This window comes from Barbus barbus (genome assembly GCF_936440315.1).
Source record: "Barbus barbus genome assembly, chromosome: 40".
NCBI lineage: Eukaryota > Metazoa > Chordata > Actinopteri > Cypriniformes > Cyprinidae > Barbus > Barbus barbus.
The window spans coordinates 24,273,893-24,299,409 of NC_136718.1; positions in this window are offsets into that span (position 1 = coordinate 24,273,893).

Below are 25,517 nucleotides of genomic sequence, written 5' to 3' on the forward strand. Positions count from 1 at the left end.
GAGATCAGATCGAGATGAACACTGAGCTTGACCTTCACTGAAAAGCTCCTGCTTTCTGTGGCAGAATCTTCACATACTGTACTGCCACGAGACCAGAGCGGCTAGAACCGCTTTACACAAATTTCACACAGTAGCTCTGTTACAAAACCTAGTGAGCGGAATAAATACAGAGCATGCTGTGCACAGCATCCAGGCTGCTCAAAAAATGCCTTGCGCGGAAAAAAAAATACATCAAAGATGGCAGGAAAAATGTCAGTTTTTAATAAGTAATGTTACTCAATGCAATTAACTAATGGGGAATTATTGTAAGCTGTTACCAAATTAGCCAGTGTTATGGTGATAAACAGTAAATGGCCAATATTAAATAAATAAATACTACTAAGAAAAAAAATACTATTTTGTCTAAATGAAATGTATATTATTTACACAATTCTGTCTAAATAAAAATCCTAAAAATAAAATCAACTGAATTTAAGCATTACAAAAATGTACAATATGACAAACATTTTTACTTTTTTCTTAACAATATTATTATTTTTAGATACTTCTAATAGCATTATTAAATTAAAAATGAAAGTAAAATCAAAAATCTTTTAAAAGATTAACTTATAGTGAGCGTTAGTGGATGGCAAATCATCTAAATCATGCACTGCGTATTTTATGGTGACTGCCAGCTGGTGATAATTAATAAATGGCCAGTTTTAAAATATAATATTTTGTCTATTTCAAATTTTATCTAAATAAATAAAATAAAACACAAAAAACTGAAATTGAATGTAAGCATCACAAACTTATTATACACAGCAAACAGATTCTTATTTTTTTGCTTATGGATATTATTATTTTAAGATAGATAGATATTATTATTTATTATTAAACACTGGTGATGTCTATAGGTTCCAGGGCTTCATCTTACAGGTTGGGAACCCCTGATCTGATCCATTAATTAAAAAAATTTAACAAACTCTCTAAACTAATAGTCTTTAGTCTTTTGTTTGTCAAATTGCATTTTCTGGTCCAAATGAATTCACTTTGGTTTTTGCAGCCCTACGCCATTTAAATATCAGAGCTGAACATCGAACATCCAAACAGCAAGCAGTGAAAGGCACGTATGAAAGAAGCATCACGAAGCATAAGAGAGATTGCTATTGTGACATTCACTCGTGGTGAGATCCCTTGAGATTCTCACTTCATGTACAGAGGTTCAGACCAGCATCCGAGGACAATGCGGCAAGCGGCTCCTATTAGCATTGAGAGAGAGAGAGAGAGAGAGGAGGCGAGACGCACATACTGATGAGGATGATGCAGAGAGCATTTGCGTGACCCAGGTGCATACAGATGCAGACCAAACGCTCATGTGCAGAGGTGGAGACAGACATCCATTCACATGCACACAGTCCCTTTGATGTTCAGCACTGAATGGGGAATCATTGTTAGCTCTTCATACAAAAAGCTGCTGGAGAATAATAGATGTTGTCCAGGCCGCAAAGACGATATTAATCTCTTCTTCATTCAGTAAAGACACACACAGTCACAAACAAACCCCAAACCCCCTGAACTCTGCGTGAACTGACACTAAACGTCTCCAGCCGCGTCTGACCGCTGACTGACTCCTGCTGTCTGTCTCACCTGTAGTTTGCTGCAGCAAACCCTGGTGCAGATTCTGCTCTCATACACTAACAGCGTGTTCTGTCAGCTGACGTGTGCTTTACTCTTACAGATAGAGTTTAAAAAGGTCACAGGGTTGAGCGGAATTCTGAGTTTTGCTTTCAATAGTGTTGAACTGAAGCTGGAATGACAGGAAGAGAATTTAAGAAATTGCAATTCAAAAAGAATGCGACAGCAAGGGAATTTTTTGCAAAGCATATTTATATGATAAACGTATTTATCTTTCATTTTCTGATCGGTGCTGCAAGATTAAATTGTGGTTTCTACGGAATTGTGCTATGTTTTTTTTTTTAATATTAAATTGCAAATGTTCACACATAGTCAGCCAAATCAAATCATTAGATCAGACCATTATTCTGGTAAATTTTTACTGAATGTCTAATGTACTGAGCAAATACTAAAAATAAATAAATCCTCTGAAAAGGTATTTTATTTTATTCATATATTATTTATATATATAAAATATTATACACATAAAATGATTAATATATAACAATTAATAGGGACTACAGATGAAAAATAGCCTTTGGCTAACTCTGGTACATTTCTAGGAATGTTTTATTAATGTACAATGTCCCTGTCAAGTAAATATATTAAAAAATAATATATATATATATATATATATATATATATATATATATATATATATATATAAACAAAATTTATATGGTTAAACTTTCATATACAGTGGCCTCCAAAAGTATTGGAACAGTAAAGACAAAATTGCTCTGTTGGCTGTGGAGTCAAGACATTTACAAATATGATTAAAAGATGAATATGAGACAAAACTACAGAATGTCACATTTTATTATTGGGTGATTCAACACATAGATGTTTTACCAGCTAAGAAGTTCAGCACTTTTAGAGTTTCATCCCTCTATCTGATGTGATCATAAGTATTGGAGCAGTTGCCTCACAGGTCTTTCTAAGTGACCAGCTGTGTCCTGTTGCATTAATTCTTCAGATATTAAAAGCAGGGAATGTGTCAAATCAGTTATATCCATTACTTCTGCATTCTGAATCTTGCAATCGATGATGACACACACAAACCAGGATGAAGATGAGGGAGCTGACTTTGAGAGAAAAGCAAGCGATTTGGATGCTAAAAGAAAAGAGGAAGTCAATTAAAGCTCTAGCAAAAACAAAGAGCATGGAGAAATCAAGAGTTTGGAAACCACCAGAGACACCAGCAACCAACAACTACCTGATCGCCTGAGAAAACAACAGTAGTTGATGACAGACAAATCATAAAAGCTGTGGAAATGAATCCTAAAAGACGTGTCTGTAAAATCACCAACAACTTCCAGAAAGTTGGGGTGATGCTCTGACAATCTGTCCTCAGGAGACTTTGACACAGAATTACAGATGCTACACAGCAAGATGCAAACCTCTGACCAGCACCAAAAATAGAAAGGCAAGATTAGAGTTTGCAAAAAAGCACAAAGGTGAGCCAGAAGAGTGTTTATGGACCGATGAGACAAAGATGAACCTTTATCTAAGTGATGGGAAAGCAAAAATGTGGAGAAAAAAAGGGAACTGCAAATGATCCCAAGCATACAGCCTCATCTGTAAAGCATGGTGGAGGTGGTGTAATGGCATGGGCATGCATGACTGTCTCTGGAACAGGCCCTCTCAACTTTACTGATGACTTAATGTATGATGACAGTAGCAGAATGAATTTGGAAGGGTACAAAACCATCTTGCCTACCAATATTCAAGAAAATGCCACCAGATTCATTGGGAAGTGCTTCATATTGCATCAGGACAATGACCCAAAACACCCTGCCAGTTCAGTCAAGGAATTTATAAGGGCAAAGAAATGGAAAGTCTTAGATTGCCCAAGTCAATCTCCAGATTTACATCCGATTGAACATGAATTTCACCAGCTGAAGAGGAGAGTAAAGGCAGAAACTCCCCAAAACAATTGGAATTGGCTGCATTAAAGGCTGGGAAAAGTATTTCAAAGGATGAGAGCAAGAGTCTGGTGATGTCTATGGGTCACAGACTCACTGCTGTGATTGTGTGCAAGGGATCTGCAACTAAATAATAGATTTTAATCTTTTATATCTGCCTTATGTTCAACTGTCCCAATACTTATGCTCACATCAATGAGTGGGATGAATTCTAAAAGTGCTGTTCTTTTTATTTGGTAAAACATGTGTGTGTTGAAACGGCTAATAATAAAATGTGGCATTCTGTAGTTGTGTCTCATATTCATCTTTTAATCATATTTGCAAATGTCTTGACTCCACAGTCAACAGAGCAATTTCGTCTTTACTGTTCCAATACTTATGGAGGGCACTGTATATATATATATATTTTTTTTTTTTTTTCAATGGACATGCCATTATGTACTCTCTCACCAAACACTAATTAAAAGAAGAGTAAAATAAGTAAATAAGTGCAATAAATCATGTTATATATAAATCATGTTATATATTATTTTTAATCTTTTATATGTTTAATTATATATGTATATATATATATATAATACTTTTTATATTTTTAATTTTACGTGGAATAAATTTACTAAGAAAATATAATTTTATTATATTAACTTATCTATTCAATTCTGTGGCACAATCCTGCTGAGAACCATAAAGCACATGCTGTTTATTTGTTTCTGACAATTAGTCGTTTTCAAATTTATTTGTGAATGATTTTGTGTGAGGGTTTGCATGTGTGTGGGTGAGAAGCACTCATAGAGGCCGTCCCGATGAAGGTCCTTGAGGAAGTTTTGCACAGTCTAATGAGGAAGCAGACGGCTGCATGACAGCAAACGTCCCCAGAGTCTCCCTCGACTCAGAATCACATCACCGTCTGTCCTACAGCTGTTTGTGGAGCCGGAGAGACGCTTAGTAAGCGTTCAAAGTTCAAACTCAGTAAAATAGTTCTTTATAGCCTCTTATTTCTCTATTGTCCGATGATGAATCTCTAACAGGCTCAGACTGTCCTGAGTGACCAAAGAAATGGGACATGGCCTGGAATAATGCCCTGCCATACAATACCAGTGCTATCAAGAAGATCAGAACTATTATGCTCCACTTTTCTGCCCTTGAGAGGAGCACTTAACCTCTAGAACTGCTTTTATGTGGCCGCCCGTGACCTTTGACCTCTGGCGTACAGAATCACAGCGTATCAGCAGCAGATGATTACTAAAGAGATGGATACTTTCTTTTTCTTGTTATGTTCAGAAAGGAATACTAGCGTACTGCGTAGTGAATACTGCACAGCACACACTACAGTATATACTGCATGCTATTCCTTACAAAACACATTGTCAAACACAAGCCCTTATTTCACAATAAATGCTCTTGGAAAATATGTTTTTTTGCAATTTAACAACTGATATTACTTCCATTTCATTCATTATAGATACTCTGACTGCATTTCATCAAAAGTAGAAGTTCTTCCAGAAAGAATTCACTCAATGTGCACAATACATAGCATACATCTGCTAAAAATAAACTCTTTAAAATTCTGACAAAACAAATGAAGCTAAAAATCACACAGTCACTTGATTAAAAATACAGTAATATTGTGAAATATTATCTTTCAGAATTCTTTGATTGATATAAAGTTCAGAAGAACAGCATTTTGAAACATTATAAATGTCTTTAATGTCATTTTTAATCAACTAATTAAAGCATTATTTTGCATTACATTATAATTAAAATTATATTTTGATAGATAGATAGATAGATAGATAGATAGATAGATAGATAGATAGATAGATAGATAGATAGATAGATAGATAGATAGATAGATAGATAGATAGATAGATATAGCCATGTGCTGTATATCTGTATGTCTTGATATCTCTATCCGTGTGCGAAGGAGCAGCGTTTGTCCTCTGACTGAATAATGCAGACGCTTGTGTGTCTGTTTACAATAAAACTGCTGCACTTTTTGTTCTGCAAACCGAACAAGTCTGACGAGGTCAAACGCTAGAACGAGCCACCTGCAAACCGGCGCATGAATTCACCGTTCTGTCGGCACATTTCCAGAACAAGAGGCCAAACATCCATTTAAATGCAAAGGTCACGCAGCAGCCGGTGCGCTGAATGATTAGTTTATAGTGACTTTCCACTAAAAAAAGACTAAATGCTGCTTAAAGAAAAACTTTTCAGACAAACTCTGTGCCTTTGAGACGCGAGTGCATGTTTAAGACCTTTGTTTATTTGAATACTGTCTCAGAGCTGCTGTGAAAGCTACAGAAACTCCTGTATTTAGTGATGTTTGCTAATACAAGCCATTTCCTAATACTGCAAAAAGTAAGTTTCTTTCTCATTAAACTTAATCTTAAAGGCATAATTAATGCATTAAAGCTACTATTATGATTTTGAGTTATTGGCCATTATTACACAAATTTCAAATTATATTTTTATTATTATTTTACTCATAAAACAACTTTTTTTATTTATATATATATATATATATATATATATATATATATATATATATATATATATATATATATATATAATTAATTTACTCATACAAAATTATGTAAACAATATACATTCATACAAAATATTAATTTTAATATTGAACATTTATTGATTATTAGCATAAGACTGGTTAATTTGATCTTAATAGCCTTAATTTTATTTTATTTATCTCTAATAAAAATGCTCGCTTTAAATTTAAGTTTAAGTTTAAAGTTGTATATTTTAATATTGACCATTTATCGGTTAGTGCCATAAAACTGTCAGACCTCTGTTGTGTGTCATGTGTTCCCGCCTCTTGTTTGTTTCCTGTCCTTGTTTAGTGTGATTATTAGTTCATTCTTGTCCAGCTGTGTTTGTCTAATTATGTGTGATTATCCTGTGTATTTATAGTCATGTCCATCCAGTTTAATTTCGTCTGGTCTACACATTACTCCCCGGTGTTCTTGTCTGTGTCAGCCCTGCCCTGCCCTGCCTTGTTTGAAGTAAAGACTGTTATTTGAGTTTACTCCTCGTCTTCGTGTTCCTTGCTCCTCCTCGTTGTGTGCACCGTGACAGAAGACCAGACCGTAACAGTAGATAGTAGATAACAATTATATAGAATTTGAGTAATATTTATATTTCTCTAATAAAATTTTACATGATCTACATGTTTAAAAAATATTTTATTTTCATTTTTAATTTAACAATCTTTAACAAATCCCTAAATACTAACATTTATAAAACAAACAAACACAAAATCTGTTTGTCATACTGTTCATTATAATGTTGTAATGCCTAAATTGACTTGTAAAATGACTAATTTTATTTATTTAGAAAAAAATTGTGTAAATAATACACATTTTATTTAGCAAAAATAGCCTATATTTTAATATTGGCTATGTATCAGTTACTATTAGACTGTCTAATTGTTATCTTATCAGCCATATTTGTAATATATCTAATAAAAACATGCAGCACGTGCTCATTGGGTGAAAGTGAGGAAGTGAATTAATTATGGTGAAGATATTCTGGCAGGATTAAAACAGCTTGAAACGGGTCGTGAGCGCAGATTCAAACTCCACCGGCTTAAACTGACAGCGATTCCAACCGCAGGGATTAGCTGGAAACGGCATGCTGGGAAAAAGCACGAGAGAGAGAGAAAAAGAGAGAGTTTTCGGTCTGCCCTGCAGGTTGCATTCTTCCAGAATGTGGTTTTCTCCTTTAGATATTCCTGAAGCTCTTGCCCTGGCTGCATTTTACCCCTCATTTGTCCCTGTTGGGCTGTTTTCAGCGCTGATTAAATTAAAAAACAACAGCTCCACTGAGGACAATAATACAGAGCTACAAAAAAATGCTTTTGGAGACCCTCAGGAGAGCACTTCAGCGGTTATAGAGTGGGCCGATTACAGCATGAATAAACAGCACTGCGTTCAAGCCTTCCGCTTCCCTCTGTAAGCAAAAATAGAAAATATTTTGCTGAACTCAGAACGGCCTTGTGCTAATTAGCGTACTGTAACTGGAAAGCATTACAGTAAAATCCTGTAGCCGGCCTGAAACCAACAGGCCTGTCAAAATAAATCAAATTTTTCATCAAATATTTCGCAGAACTGCCCATTTCTACATTGACCTCTGCAACTAATCAAAGGAGGATAGAGTTTCATGAAGCTAAAGGACATTTGCAGGACATATTTTCCCTCAGATCTACTGTTTGGAAAAGGTTAGTATTGTTTAGAGCAACCCGTGGTTCTGATCTGGAATAGACTTGATCGTTTAGTTAAGTATGGCTGAATAAAGCAATAGTTCAACTAAAAATGACAATTAGCTGCAAATGTTCTCACCCTCAGACCATCTAAGATGTAGATGAGTTTGTTTCTTCATCAGATTTGGAGAAATGTTGCATCACTTGCTCATCAATGGATCCTCTGCAGTGAATGGGTGCCGTCAGAATGAAAGTCCAAACAGCTGATAAAAACATCACAATAATCCACAAGTAATCAACACCACGCCAGTCCATCAGTTAACATCTTATGAAGTAGAAAACTGCTTGTTTGAAAGAACTGTAAACGGTGCTTAATCTGTGCATATTTCTCTCCTGATTCAGATGAGAGACTCATATTTTAGCCAAAAGTAATGGTCTGAAGTTAAAGACGTCATAATGATGGATTTGTTTCTTATTGGTGGTTTACTGTGATGTTTTTATCAGCTGTTTGGACTCTCATTCTGACGGCACCCATTCACTCCAGTGGTGAGCAAGTGATGGAATGATACATTTCTCCAAATCTGATGAAGAAACAAACTCATCTACATCTTGGATGGCCTGAAGGTGAGGACATTTTCATCTTATTTTCAGTTTTTGGGTGAACTATTCTTTTAAAGTATTTACAGTGCCGTTTAGTAAAGAAAAGTTCATGCAAATTCTCTCATCGTTTACTTAATACATTTTTGCATCTGAATGGCAATGTGATTTGATGCAAGAAATAAAGTGAGACGTGAGAAATGATGGAAATGTTGGTCTTTTACATACACTACCGTCCAAAGGTTTGGGGTCAGTGTGAGTTCTTTTTAAAAGACATTAATACTTTTATTCAGCAAGGATGCATTAAATTAGTTACAAATGACAGTAAAAATGTTTATAATGTCATAACAGATGTCTATATCAAGCAAATGCTGTTTGATTCATCAAAGAGCCCTGAAAAATAATTAATCACTATTTCCACAAAAATATGAAGCAGCACAACTGTTTTCAACATTGATAACAATCAGAAATGTTTCTCGAGCAGCAAATCAGCATATTAGAATGATTTCTGAAGGATCATGTGACACTGAAGACTGGAGTAACGATGCTGAAAATTCAGCATTGCATCGCAGGAATAAATTACATTTTAAAATATATTCAAATAGAAAACAGTTATTTAAAATTTTAATAATTTTTCACAAATTAATGTTTTTAATGTACTTCTGATCAAATAAATGCAGCCTTAATAAGAAGAAGAGACTCAAAAACATCAGAAAAATCTACATTATGTGACATTATGCATTACTTTTTCTTGTAGGTTTGGAATATTATATAATGTCAAAACTTCTAAATCAAAATACTTGAGTGTGTTTGTGTGGAGCCCAAATGTGAGGCAGAAACCTGAACTGAAAGATCCACTGGCTCCCGCACAGGATCATGGGCCGTATGTCCGTCTGGAGCTCCGCCAGAGGGGTTTTTGAGGTCTTTTCTCCCAGATGATGGTCAGTCCTGAGGAGAGACGCTAAATGATGGTGTCAGTCGGAGTTCTTCAGGCTCCGTGTGGAGCTTTTCAATTGTCAGCCTGATCTAGAGACCGAACCACGGCCGGTTGCTCTGTATCGCTCTCTCTGTCTCTCCGTTTTCCTCCTCGGGGAAATCGCTGACAGAACAACATGATATCTGCACTATATGAGCTCCACTTCACGAAGAAAGAGACTCGCTATCTGAAGATCTCTTCTATGTACTTCTATTCAAATTCAGGAGATGTGGCACAATTCAATCCCCAGTTTAAATTCGCCTGGATGCGGCTTTTATTTTCCACTCGGTGCGCTGATATATTCACCTTAATTTAATTGGTTTTCTGTAGCTGCTGAATTGAACAAGGCTTTACGAGAACTCATCTATGTAGAAATATCACTTTATGACTAACAAATCAAGTGGGTGACTGATGTGAAAATGTCATGTTTGAGAGGGAGAAATTACACTATGAAGCTCTAATCAGAAATGTGTCACATTACACTGAAAAATAGCCACTACTCACATTCTAGAGAGAAAAATACTTAGCTCAAGAAATACTTTTATAAAATGATGGGTGACCAGAGGCCAATGAATAAAATGACCTGGTAAAAATACGACAACCTCATACTTTTATCACCCACATTCATCAAAAAATTGCTATTCAGTCTTAGAAGAAAAAAAAAAAGAAAGAAAAAAAAACCTTTCTGTTAACAAGAACAATCAAGCCAAACATACATAAATGCAATTATTGTAATAAATAAAATAAAATAAGACAAATGCATTAATAAAAGTAGTTAATGCCTCCAGAAATGTAACTTATGTGCTATGCTTACGATTAAAAAAAAAATAAAGAAAAAAATAATTTACCCAAACAATGAAAAACTGAAGTAAATGCAATTACTATAGCAATATATTTTTAAAAAATACATAAAAAAGAAAAAAAAAATACAAATAAAGAAATCTTAACAAATGCATAAATAAAATGAATTAATGCTTCAGTAAGTGAATGTTTGTTCACTTCAGATAAATACAGTACAAATTCACAATAAAATAATAAAATAAAGAAACATTATTATTAACAAATGCAAAAAAAAAATGAATGAATGCCTCAGTAAGGGAACTTTTGTTCACTTCAGATAAATACAGTTCAAATTTGCAATAAAATAAAATAAAGAAACACAAACTAGACTTATGTTCACTTCAGATACATACTGTACAGTATATCTCGCATTGTGCATTTAGACAAATTCACTATATTCACTGTTCATTAGAATGACACAGCAAAAAAAAATTCTCTAATCACAAATCTTTGCTGTTAAATAGAAACACACACAGTCTGAAGCACAAATATGTATTACACAGCAATAAGTCTCAAAGAAATTTGCATATCACAATGCTTTGCTTCTTGATTATTAAAAAAGAATTTCAAATCTTTTCTGAATTAAATCTGATTAATGCAGCAATTACATTGAAATGATAATGTCATATGGCTTCACTGCACATCTCAACATGTGCCTGCTTTGAACTCGGTTTTCATAAACTGTCTTGTCAGACTATGTTATAAGCATTTGCGTTAGAAACGTTTCCTGCTCAAAAGAGCAAAAAAATCATGTTTTCTATGATAAGACCCTTTAAATTACAGCCACGCTTGATCTGTACTTCAAAAGGCATCACATAAAACACCACCAATCCAAAGCTTGCACTAAACAAACACACTGAAAGGAGCAAAAATGGTGCCGCTGCTTCAGGAAAGCTACATTACGGAGAAGAAGAAAGGCTTAGCGCATCTCCTCTGAGAGCGTGGGTCAATCCCACTGTACATTTGCAGTGCACAAGTGTCTGAGTGTGCAGTCGAGCACACCGGACCCCTTTCCTGAGAGCAGATAAAAGAGATGCTCTCGCCAAAGAGCCCATGCCGTGTTCATCACTCACAGCATGAGAAAGCAGGCAGACGGATCCATCAACATTTTGCCTTTGCTGTCAATCCTGAAGGTGTTTCGGGGTTTTCAATCGACCTGCTCTGTTGGCCATCACCATATTCTGTGGTAAAGACACAATCGCTGTAAACTGGATTGTATTCAGGGATTAAATTAAACAAAAACCAAACACAGAGGTAGAGTACGAGTTTCCTAAAGCACCAAGTTGAACATCAGCAGCATGTCAGTCGTACTTAAAGAAATAGTTCACCAAAAAAGTGAAAATTTGCTGAAAATGACTCTAATAGCATTCCATCACTTGCTCATCAATGGATCCTCTGCAGTGAATGGGTGCCATCAGAATGAGAGTCCAAGCAGCTGAGAAAAACTTCACAATAATCCACCACAAGTAATCCACAACACTCCACTCCATCAGTTAACAAATTCATAATTCATATGTTTGTTAACTTCAAACCACTGTTTCCACTACGTCCTCTGTCCATAATATTGCTTTCTCCAGTGAAAAAGTTGTCTGGTCTGAATCAGGAGAGACATCTGCACAGATCAAACATCATTTACAGACGAAAACAGTCCAAAACAGTTCCAAAAAAATATGTTAATGACAGATTTGTGTCTTAAAAACACGCAGCTTTTGACTTCACAACACAGTAACTGATGGATAACTTGTGGATTATTGTGATGTTTTTATCAGCTGTTTGGACTCTCGTTCTGACGGCACCCATTCACTGCAGAGCATCCACTGGTGAGCCAGTGATGTAATGCTACATTTCTCCAAATCTGATGAAGAACAAACTCATCTACATCTTGCCCCCTATGTACACAATAACCAAGAAAAATAGCCTCATGCAACGTTATCAGGCAAACCAGTTCAATCCATTACCACAAGCCAGTTTCATTCCCCACATGAAACTGCAGTCATTTCTTTGAGCCGTGCTGTACATTAAGGGCGCGTGTCGCTCCGAACGCATGCTGAATGTTCCCTTCACGCTCCACACGTCAAAACCCTTTGAGCTAAAACAACTTCTGTTCCAACTTCCCCCCAACTGACCTCCAACAAACCTACAGCTTTATCTTTAGAAGAAGTAATTATGCGACACAAAATATGTCACCATCTTGCCTTTGCTTTCATGCTGCGTACAATATTAGCAAGATTTAAGTCGTACTTAGTTTCAGCAGCCGTTCAACCAACTTTAATGGTGGATGGTTATTTATTAGTCACAGCAGGCCACCGGATTTAGATCTTAAAGGAATATTTCACTAGTTAGTAATGTTACACGTCACTTTATAATGAAATGTGAAGGTTTTGAATAGCGAAGTTCTTTCATCTAAACCATTAATTGCTTTTATTTCCTACATAATTGTGTTTTTGTTCACTTCTTTGAGGAATAAATAAAATGCTGCCAACGGATAGCGACTTTGAACCTTGGAAGAAAAGAAAAGTGTAATGGCTTACTCTTAAAAATAAAGGTGCTACACGATGCCATAGAAGAACCTTTTTGTCTAAATGGTTCCATATAGAACCTTTAACACCTGAAGAACCTTTCTGTTTCACAAAAGGTTCTTTGTGGTGAAAGAAGGTTCTTCAGATTATAAAAAGGTAAGGAAGAGATGGTTCTTTAAAGAACCTTTGACTGAATGGTTCTTTGTGGAACCAAAAATGGTTCTTCTATGGCATCGCTCGAAGAACCTCTTGAAGCACCTTTATTTTTAAGAGTATACATACATTCATGCAGCGCATGAAGCTTCTCCGTCAAATTCCCTTTTAAATCCCAGGCCACGACCGACCCGACAGCAGAGAGAGAAGTAAAGCTAAATGCTTTTCCCCGTTTTAATTACTCAGGAAATCAGTACAAAAGCCGCCGGCTCTCTGAACTGGGATTAAACGCAGTGGTATTGAGGAAGAACGCTGATTATGCACTGCGACTTTTCTCTTAGCCGTTCCTCGATTTCTAGATCCATTATCTTACTGTACTAACACTAAAGTGGCCCATATATCTTTCTTAAGCAAAGCATTAGCATTAGTCTATTGATAGTGACCGATAGGCCAGGGATCTGTGAATACGATAGCCTGAAACTGATGCTAATGTGGCACAGTTTTAGATTTAGTCTTTTGAAAAAGGTGATATTAAAGACATAAATCATGTGCAGGCGTGCTTTTAAAGTCAGGATGAAATCGAAATGGACCCCCAACAACCATTTTTTCATGTACTGGTCAACTTTGGTGCTCTTTTGGTTCCATAACACGTTATTTCAGACTGGTGTAAAGCAAATATCCTAAATATACATTTAAGTGTTTACTTTATTGTACTTTATCAATTTGTGTTTATATTTCAATTACAATCATATCTTTAAAGAGTTTTTTCTCCACTTCAGCAGCACTTACATACAACACACTTAGCAGTTTTATTCCCATCTATATTCTGAAGGTTTTTACTGAGGGGTTTGTTCATATATTATTCACACTGATTTATATAACATTTAATTTTGGTATTTATTTGGTAACACTTTACTTGAAGCTTTTACATATATTGAATTGTAATGGTATTCATAATGTACTGTACATGCTAATGCATTATATCTAAATAATTGTAACCAAAGTTAAAATTCATTCATTTATTTGACTGTGTTTGTCATGTGTTTTAATGCATTATAGTTTCTGAATAGAGTACGATGAATAGATAAGTATTATAATGTGTTATAACTGCGGTTCCAATTATTCATGAGACAATGCATTATGCGGTGCATTACAAGGCATAATTAATGCATTAAAAATACTTTTATTATGCATTATACATAAAGGCTTTAAGTAAAGTGTTACCAAATGCATTTAACCATATTTGTAGGAATAAAATGTTATATTAATCAGTGCGAATGATACGTGAACAAACCTTTAGAATATAGAGAAATCCAAATTCCCCTCTATAAAAACCTAACTCTAATATGTCAACAAAGTTAAACAAGAATGGTGAGCCTGGCTTTAAGGACTGACTTTGTCTTCATCAATACGTCATATTAGTGAAATAGCTGTTAAAATATCTAATATCCAAATAGCTATTTAATCATTGTTTTAGGTAATGCAGTCTTTTTGCATTCTTGCTGCAAGGTAATGCATTTATTTAATGTAAAGTTAATGCAATAAACGCAAAATATTGTTTTTGTTTCTGATATGAAACACATATGATCCAAACGATTCCTGATGGAAAAATTCAAGTCCATCTCCACAGTTATCTCATTAAATAACATATTGCATGGGCTGCAAATGCCATTTCATGTTGACTTTGAGGAGCAGATCTGGGTTTGAGCTGTTTTTTAGTTTCTAATAACTGGCAAATCATGAGGGGTTTGATTTTTACAGACATGTGTTTGTGTGTGCCATTAAATGACAGAGAATGAATATTTCCGGAGTCCTGGTCAAATCTCATTGCTGTAGAAATGCTTGCCTGAGGTTTTCATCAAAGGTACTGTATGAGAGGTCAAAGGTGAAGGCGGAGGACAGCTTGTGGAGTCAGAGAGAGTGAAGTGGTTATGACATGACTGCAAACCATTTACCTTGTCAAACGATTTCAAGGCCACTAGCCAGCACTTGATAATAGACTGATACAGCATCTCAACATGCCCTGCAGGATGCACAAGTCATCTGAAAAACACCTAGCAACCATACAGCAATGCATTACACACTATACCTTAACAATCACTTAAGTGTTGTTATTCTGAAAAAAAAGAAAACTTTATTCAAATAAATATATAAAAAAATATATTTTTAAAGTATATAACTTTAAATTTAACTGAAAAAAATACATTTAGATTAAAACTTAAATTAGAAATGGTTTCTTGACAAACAAAATGAAATAAAATAAGGTTAAGGCAAAATACAAAAATTATTAAATTTAAAAATAAAAATAAAACTAAATAGAAATATAAAACTGCATTTCATTGGCTCTGTACTTGTACTCTGAACAATGACAATAAAGTTGAATCTAATCTAAAACTCCATAATAATAATAATAATACTTAAATTTAATAATCAATTTCAATTTAAAAATTAAAATAATAATATAAAAAAATGAAAACAACAAAATGACAAAACTTAACTAAAATAAAAAAATAATAATTTAAATAATCACTGTCAAGTATTACTCAGTATTAGAGTGCATTTCAGTTAGATATAAATCTCATTGGATAAATATTTTTGCAAAATTACTACAAGCTATTTAATATAATACACATCATTTATATAATATATAATAAAAACAAAAAAAAAACATAAAAAATTTCACGCTAGCATCTGTGCAGAGACTCGAATCTCGGAGCTGTTTTTAACTGGTTGAATCATTTGAATGAACTGATTCATTAGAATTAATTCATTTCTATATATGAGAGAAAAAACTGTTTAGAACAGTGCAAATGACAGAAAAAAAAGATTTTCTCACTGTCAAAAGCTGCTGTGTTTCAAAAATGGTGAGCTACTGTCACACAAATGTGCATTTGTGTTTTCTGCAATGCTGCATTATAATGTGACCGTTAAGTGGGGTCATAATGTACAATTGGTCACTCAATTATAACAAAGCAAAGACAAAATTATTCACTGTGCAGTGTACCAGGCTTCAGTCCGTCACACTGATTTGTAACAGCTAAAAAAAAAAAAAAAAAAACCTGAAATAATTTTTTTCTACTGTACATCCACAACACCCAGATCTGTTCAAATCTCTCCAGTGTGTGGAAACAGAATGAAATCTATAGCCAACACAAATTCATTTACACAAACTTATAACAAGACCCACTAATTATTTCTTCCCCCGTGATCCTATATGAACTGCTTTTGAAATAGCATCACATGACAATTCCTCCCGCGTTAATATAGCCTTTACATTGTGCTACTGACTAGCATTCTTCTAACCTAGCAGGATCCTTCATTGTGCTCTTTATCTCACAACACTGTTCCTTCCAGGACAATGAGACACAAAGAACGCTGTTAAATCCCCGATTGCCTTTTTATAGCGTAGTCTGTTGGATTCTTCCGAACGTTTAGCTCTTTGGCGCTGCCAAGCATGAATTTACTCGTGTTAAACTGCATCCATGGCACATTCTGACTGTATGCACCAACAGCGACCCGCTATCTGATGAATGAATGCATTTAAATGTAAATATTAGGGAAAGAAGCACTTCGCAGAGGGATTTAAGTGCTTGAATTGCATCTGAGCAGTGCTGGCGACATTTCGTCTGTACTGGAACACGGCTGTTCAAGCAAACCAAAGGCCCAGCTGCTGTTCTGTCTGCTCCACGCTCTGCTTTTTAGAGCTTGTCAGTCTAAGAAGCAGAAATTTTCCAATTAGAATATGTGCTCAGAAATGTAGCACATTACAGCACCTCTATATTCAACGCCGATTGGACAGGGAAACTTAACATATCTGCACTATGTATGCCAGTATGCATAATTTCTTTATGCATAGAATGGAGGTATCCCGTAATGCAATGGTCTCAACTTCACCTTCAATTTCAGTTGTGACTAATGAACTGGAAGTAATTTCAGTCTCAATCTCTTTTTGACTCATTCTGTGAACAGACCAATGAGGTCTATAACATCTGAAGAGAGCCGTCCATTTGTATTCCCATTAATTGCAAATGCGTTCTGCCGAAGTACACATGCTCTGAATGTTTTGCTGACGTTCTCATTAAAGGTGCACAAAGCAATTTTTGAAAAATGCTTTTGACACACTTGCAGCCAGTCAGCAGTAAGGGGTGTGTCTTGTAATGATAGAGCGGTCTATTTGAGTGTACAGGATGGATATTAGCAGATCGACTATACTGTAGATGGAGAGAACTGGAAGATAAAAAAGAGGAGGAACAAAACATTAAAAAGAAGGGTTATTACGATCAGGCAAGAGGTAGGACTCGTGTAAATATCGGAGCAGCTTTCCAGCGATGGAGAGAAACTCAAGGAGCAGGAAGGGATCGAATCAGATGCCGTGGTTGCGTTGTTTCTTTTTGATAGATGAGTAACGCTGATTTTGCATTGTTTCACACAATTTATCTGTGTTGGCCTTTGTTTAAATATGCTTGTGTGTCATCTTCACTTGTTTCCGCGATCGTCGTTATGTCAGGGTTGTGTACGTACATGTGGGGCGGAGATATCAAAATAAGGGCGAGGTCCTATTGGGCTATGGGCGTGTTTGTTTTGGTACATTCAAATATCAACATCGTTTGGCAAAAATAGCTTAGTGCACCTTTAAAGTGCCCCTATTATGGGTTATAAAAGGGTCTTTCTTTGGTTTTGGGAGTCCCCAACAACAGGTTGACATGCATGCAAGTTCAAAAAACACTTTCATTTTCTTATAATATGCATTTATTTTTACCTTATTTGCTCAACGACACCCAAACGATTCGCGATTCATTTTTCCAAACCCCTCGTTTGCATGACGCTAATCTGCGGTGATTGGGCCAATTGGTCGATTTCATTTAAAGCAGTGTTTGTGATTGTGAGCAGTGCTGATTTGTGTACAGCCATTCCCGAGGAAACGGCTATTTTTAATGCTCCAAAAGCGGCACCTATAGTGGCAACAAGTGGGCAGGCAATATGCTAATGTTTCATTTTTACATCAACATGAAACGTCTTAAAATTTGTTTTAAAAACAAATCATTTCAGTGATTCAGAGTCGACTCTTTCTTTTGAGAGACAATAACTTTATTATGACTGTATGTGTAAATTAAAAGTATGGCGAACGTTCCCGAAATAAATGAAGATAAATGTCTTGGCGAATGATGTGTTTCTTTGAACCAATCAGATTAGAGTAAATGGAGAGTCAGCGAGAGCCTCATTTGATTGGCTACAAGGTGGCCCCGCCCTCTCCCTCACGCTTGCAAATCTCAGTTAGAAAGAGAATCTGCCAAAACTGTGAGCGCAGAGAAAATAAAGACGGAGCTGTACATATCAGATTTTTTCGGGAAGTTTTTGCCCTACATAAACAACAAGTCATTTAGACTTTTGATAGTCTGTTTTTTTACACATACAGATTGGTTTTACGCAGTCAATCCATTTTGCAGTTCTTTAAACTGTTGTTCTCGCTTGCAAATCACTGTTCACAGGCTTGCAGTGCTTTTGACCGTATTTTGGTGAAAAAAACGCGCCAAAAGTGTAAGCGTCAGACAACAACAGCGGGTATACTTGCAGCATTTTCCGGCAAATATTAACACAAAACGTCCATTGATTAATTCGTTTAATACACTGATAGTAGCATTATGTCTGTGGAGTTTAATGGAATATTAATGGGTTTTTCTTGTTTAACTATGAAAATCATAGTACAATGCAACACACAGGATAAGGCGGTTACATTTATTTGTATGCAAAGTATAAATAGTGTAAACTGCTTAATAAAGATTGGAGACTTGAGGCATGACTTTGTGTGTTTTTGTGTTACACTTATTCCTGTGGATGTGCAGACCAATGATGAAATAAATTATGATTATTTAAAGAGTATAAGAAATCTAATCAGTATGTGTTATTGTATTCATATATATTTATCATCTATGGTCATCTATTATTCACATTTTAATACAATATTATGTTAAAATATAAGATACAATATGCATACACAAGTGAATATCAATGAATGCTAGAAAAATGCTAGAAATTGTTTTAGCCATTTAAAAAAAAAAAACATCTAAAGACATCTTTTTTGCCACTATCTGACCAATTAATACTAGCACTTACCTATTCTATTCTATTTATTTATTTATATTTATTAAAAAAACTCATTGCTATGTGAACTGTGCTAGACTAACTGAGACTTGTCACAGCACTTGTATTTTGTTGCTCTTTCGTTGGTCTATTTGCTTCTGCATTGTAAGTCGCTTTGGATAAAAGTGTCTGCTAAATGACTAAATGTAAATGAAAAAAATGTAAATTTAAGTTTTGCAAATACTTCAAAATAAAAAAGGCAACCAACTGTATTCATCAAAATATTTTATTATATAATATATCCACGTTATCTAACTGCAAATATATCTAAAAATAAACATTAACTATAACGCGTTTCATAAAATACAACTACTGGTCAGATTTCCGAGAGGTAAACTAATGCGTTAAAATTGAAAAAAATGCTGTAATTTCCTCAAATTTCTGGTGTGCTTGAGAAGCACTGAAATGAATGGGCTTCAATGCTGAAACTATCAGTTGTTTGGAACTATTGGCTGCTCCATGACACGCTTTACTTCCGCATTCCTCAGTTCCTATGGAAGCCTATGGGAGTTTCTCAACGGCTCTGGTGCTGACGCGCCGTCACATACTTTTCTGGTGCTGCATGAACGGGATTGGCTAGAATCTGCGCTAGGGTATTTGCATAAGGCGATCTGATTGGCTGACGCATGCGTTGGCGCTTGAAAAGTTTTCAACTTCTGCCGCGTGCAACGCCAGTGAAGCGACACGAGGGACCCACAATTCAGTTCGGCAACGCTTGACGTCACTCCATTCAAAGTAAATGAGAGGCGTTGACGCCGACGTCCCGTGTGAATGTGAATATTTTTATTTATTATTGTTAATGTTATCTTATGTTCAACAACTTAAAGCTTTAAAATTATTCACTTTAAGGAGTCTAAAATAAAGAAAAGAGACAATTTTGTGTTACTCCGGCACTTTATTATACTGTATGTCCTGTGGTCTTTTTTTGTGTTTTTTTTTGTGCAATACATGTGGTTGATAAAATGAGAATCGTGTAAGAGAATCGTGATCTCAATTCCCATGGAGAAAAATCGTGAGCAAGAATCGTGCAGCCCAACAGCCAATCCATATATTTTGTCATATATTGAAATCACCCCACGTCTCGACTCTAGTCAGACACCGCTACGTCACGTAACAACAACAACAACAACGGCGGACTACATGCCATTCGTGCTGCAGAAGCTATTGAGCCTATTAGCTAAAGCTTCTTGTTGTTGTGTTGGCTTGTATACAACGCGCAAGGTTTATGCACATGCTCCAAGTCTTCTTCTCCATTTTTAGTGTAGCTCAGTGGCAGAATTACAGCTCCACATACTGGTCTGGCATGTATACTACATAGTTTTGAGTCGGTTTCAGTTGTTTCTTGTGTAAGCATTTCATGAATAATAATAATAATAATAATAATAATTCATTACATTTAAATAGCGCTTTTCTGCTTTCCTAAGCACTCAAAGCGCTCTACATTGTGAGGGGTGGTGTCTCCTCGTCCACCACCAGTGTGCAGCATCCACCTGGATGATGCGACGGCAGCCATAGTGCGCCAGAACGCCCACCACACACCAGCTTACTGGTGGAGAGGAGACAGAGTGATGAAGCCAATCAATGTAAGGGGATGATTAGGAGGCAATGATGGTCAGAGACCAATGGGGAAATTTGGCCAGGATGCCGAGGTCACACCTCTACTCTTTTCGAAAGACATCCTAGGATTTTTAATGACCACAGAGAGTCAGGACCTCGGTTTAAACGTTTCATCCGAAAGACGGAAACGCTGTGTTTACAGATGTATTTATTTTTTTTAGAACGAGGGAAAAAAGATTGGATAGGGAAAGCTCTGGCTTCATGTGGATGATCTCTAAGACATTTTCCTGTCATTCCCTTGACAAAAACCCAATTGGCTTTTGGATTAATGCAGAAAATAAGCTCTGTGACCAACAAATGTTAATGATTCTTACACGTTTTGTTAATGATATTCAAAAATGAATGCAACTGAAGACTACATACAATTTCCAGAAGTAATAAGCTAAATATATAAGCTATGAACAAACTTCATTTTCAGTCTGTAAAAGCGACTAATGAATAGATGAGTTTACCTGTTCGATATGAGTCGGTGCGGAGTCCCAAAACAAACTTTTGTTTTATCGTCTCTGGCGTATCTACTCATGAAGTGGAGGAGAGAGCGTTCAGTGAACAACCGAGACGAGCGATGGAAAGATAGAGATGGCAGATAAAAAACAAAAGAGGAAAACGTCTGCGGAACTATAAGGCAAGAAGTAGGACCCGTGTAAATATCGGATCAGCTTTCCAGCGCTGGAGAGAACTCAAAGAGCGGAAGGCCTGCGATCGGACGCCGAGGTTGCTTTGGTTCTTATCGATAGATGAGTAACATCGTGTCTACACCAGACGCTCCACAACAGCTAAAGTCTGCCTACACTGGACGCGATAAAGCAACCATTGAAAATCATTTGAAATTTGTGTCAGCACGTCATAAATAGAACGCGGCAGCAGTTTTCTGTAGGGGATTTTTCGCTCCGCACAGCATCCAGTGTAGACAGCATCACTGATTATAATGACTTCTATAGTATTTTTTTGCGACGCTCACGTCCAGTGTAGACACGGTGTAACATTGGTTTTGCTTTGTTTCACAGAACTAATCGTTGCCTGGGTTGCGTAGGCTACATAAGTGTGGGGCGGAGCTATCAAAATACGGGCGAGACCCTTTTGGGGTAGGGGCGTGTTTGTTTTGGTGATTTCAAGTATCAACATTGGCTTCCATAAATTGCTTACCCCACCTTTAATGTCTGAGCTCTTTAGTTAGCAACCAACTTTTCGAGATAACTTAAAGCATTGAAAAAAATCACAAGGGAGTATTACAGATATCTTGAGCTTGTGTTCACCACAGACCCTATTCCAAGCATTTAAACGTCAACTTCAGGAGAATGGAACTAGAAGTGCTAAAACGCTAACTTGTCATCCCTGCAGCACTCTATACAGTTCAAACTTAAGTTTTAATGGTAATACTTATTCACTATTAACTATGACTTTTCCCTCAATTAATTCCTAATTTACTGCTTATTAATAGTTAGGTAGTTGTTATATTTAGGCATTGGGTAGGATTAGGGATGTAGAATAAGGTCATGTAGAATAAGGCATTAATATGTGCTTAATTACTACTAATAAATGCCTAATATTCTAGCAATATGCATGCTAATAAACAACTAGTTAAGAGACCCTAAAATAAAGTGTTACCGTTTTAATAAGTAAGATAATATTTCAGCCCTGAACACTGGCATTTACACCCAGCTGAACTTTCAAAGTTTGCATGTTTAAGTGCAGCTAATGCATCAGGGCCAAACAAATGAGCTTTAACTTTAGCCCTGCTGGTGCGCTCGTCTTCATAATGTGATAAGGGCCCTTCCAGGGGGCCGACATTCAAAGAAGCATTCGTCATCTTTATCGCAGAAGGCACAATTACACAATTAGGAACACCCCAACAGACTGCTGCCGTTTTCAACTGTGCAGTAGTAAATAGAACAAACATCTGGTATTACCACACTCCGCATCGCTTCTGCTCGGAAACTAATTAATTACCCGGGGAAACGGCGTCATTAGTAGCTGTGGGGGGACTAAACGTCCCCTGAGGTGGGTGCGTCTTTTTTTACATGCAAATGTGTCGGTTAACGTGCTCAGCTGCTGTCTGATTGGACAAGTTCAAAGGCACGGGTCACTTACAGGAAGCTATCGCGTGGTCCTTCAGTCTGGAAACGAACACAGGGAGGCGAAAGCTGTCAAACATGACATACACGGGAGAAATGCAAATCTCATATTGTAAATGCGCCACCGGCTCCCTTCATTTCTCTGATGGATTCAATTAAACTTCAACAATCTGCTCTCCATTTGTCTCTCCTCATGCTCTCTCCTTATCTCCCTCTCTGTCGCTCTTTCTGCTGCGAGACACTAAAATAATGAGGAAGTTGAATTAGAACGGGAACGTGACCACAGCTCCGTGAATGGAAACGGCGGTTAATCTCCGCCAGCTTTAACACAAGCTGCTCCAAGAGGAACATCAGGTGGATTGTCACGTGAAAATGATAGTAAATTAAGTGCCGTGTCCATCAGATGGTTTAAAGTGCTCGTGCCGCACAAAACGCTCTAAATACCTGACGAGCTACGAAAGTGATGGCTTATTTTAGAAGAGGACAGTCCGGACTTAAGAGAACCACCATGAGAGATCAGAGCTGACAGAAAGTGTCCTAAAGCACAAAAGCTTTACAAAGGGCAGTGGTCATGGAGACAAATAGTCCAGGAATATGACAAGAACTTGAGTGAACTGACCTGAGATCAAAGCCGTGGAGGTCTACAATACCTGGAGCAAGCTAAACGTTAGCATTTCCATTCATATCAATGACTCTCAATGGATCCTCTTGGAGTATGCGATTTGAAATATGCCATCCCATTTCCCCATTTTTCCAGAAAACAAGTCGAAGCTGAGAATAAAAATGCATTGTCGAGAAAAAGATAAGTCACATCGGAGTCGCTTTTTATTATTAGTGCATTGAGAAATTGCGTAAAATAGCAGTAAATAAAGCAAAAAGTTTACAAACATAACATTATAAAGATGTAGGCCCATTTTAATTCCCCTCACTCCACAACAAATCATGTAAATGTAATGGTATTCAGAAAAGAAAAGCAATTAAAACAAACATAAATTACACTGGCATTCATTATATACAACATTTAATATAAACACCAAGCCTAAACTTGGGCTCTAGGCACGAATCCAAATGTGTTTTGAAGGTAATTGCATTATTATTGTAAGTGACTTTAGAATGATAGATTCCACCATGTTTAAATGATAAAAAGCTTGACTTATATTCTGGAAATACGGTATACAACAATATCAGCCATGGACTAATCAGGGTTTACTTATATAGCGCTGCAGTGACGACGTATTTTTGTAGGCCAGACTGGAAGTTAGCATCACCCTGGTTCCTTTGACAAAAACCCAATAGGATTTTCCAGTGGCATTATTGCAGAAAATAAGCTCTGTGACCAACAAAAGTTATGATTCTTACACACGTTGTTCATGATAATCTTCACAAATAAACCCAACTTTGAAATCTAAATACAATCAGTAGAAGTAAAAAACTAAATGCAGGCTATAAACGAACTACAGCACAGTCACATGACTTCAATGTCTAGTGAACATCTAGTGAACATGACACAATCTGTAAATAAACACTCATGCACAACTCTACAAAGACCTGCTTCCTCCTTTTAGATCTTATTTCTCTTCATCTTGAACCGCTTTACTGTAAAAATGTTTGTTAGATGGGAAATATAACTGTCATTTTCTCTACAAAAGCCCCCTGGTGTAAAAGTGGCCTCTCTAAAAATACACCCACACTCAAGGACAACAAATACACATTACAGAGGTAAAGAGCTGCTTTCAGTCACCTTTATGAGCTTTTTATGGGCTCAAGATTCAGAAATAGCCATGTGTCGGATGTACAAGAATATAAAAAAAACAAAAAAAATGCATATTTTTAGCATTAAGTCTTTTTGTACTCTGGCTGAAATTATATTTGTACACTAAATAAAGTTTATTTCTAAAGACATAAACTTACACAAATGTAGATATATTCAGTCAAATATGTAATTTAGCTATTGTAGATCAAATATTCAGTCTTTAATAAAGTAGCGTGCTTAGCACCCAAGGGTTTCTGTTATTATTAAAATAACTTTGCATATATTGAGTTAAGTGTGAATAGCCTGTGGAGAAATGTCTTAAAACAAGCATGAATGTGAAAGTAACCGCTCGAAGGCTCCTCGGTTATTAATGTACTACTATGCCAATGGTTATTTTAGCATTTTCACTTCTAATAGTTTTTATTTGTCTTTCTACAAAGGTTACAAACAGACATTTTGCCCGAGTCTTCTTGCCACCTTTGGTAAATCTTCCAATTAGCCGCATCAGTTCCTGGTCTTGGCATTATGTCACTTTGAGTATTGAGATGACGCTCCAAATAGAGATAGCTGTATAAATGGAGCATGTTTATTGAACTACATCTAGTCTAACATAACCTGACTTTGGACATCAGCAAAGGCCAACAGCTGCCCACAAAAATCACATAGAAAACAATCAGCCATTCCTCGTTTCAGATTAGAGCTTGCAAATTCTGTGCACTTTGTGTTTTTAAATTAATATTATTTTAAATAGTTATTTTAAACAAATATTACTATAATATATATATATGGGTAGACAAATAACTGTGTCCTATGGTGTGACATAGCAAAAATGTAAAAAAAAAAAAAAAACTTAACATACAAATAACATGAGAAAAATGTTACAAATAGCATTTTAGAGGTTTATCTTCAGTGTTAGAGGGGTTTTTGTAGTTGTTGTTGTTGTTTTTTTATTTTTCCGTCACACCATAGGACACACTGATACATCAACTACCCATTTATGTATGTATGTATATATATATATATATATATATATATATATATATGTATAT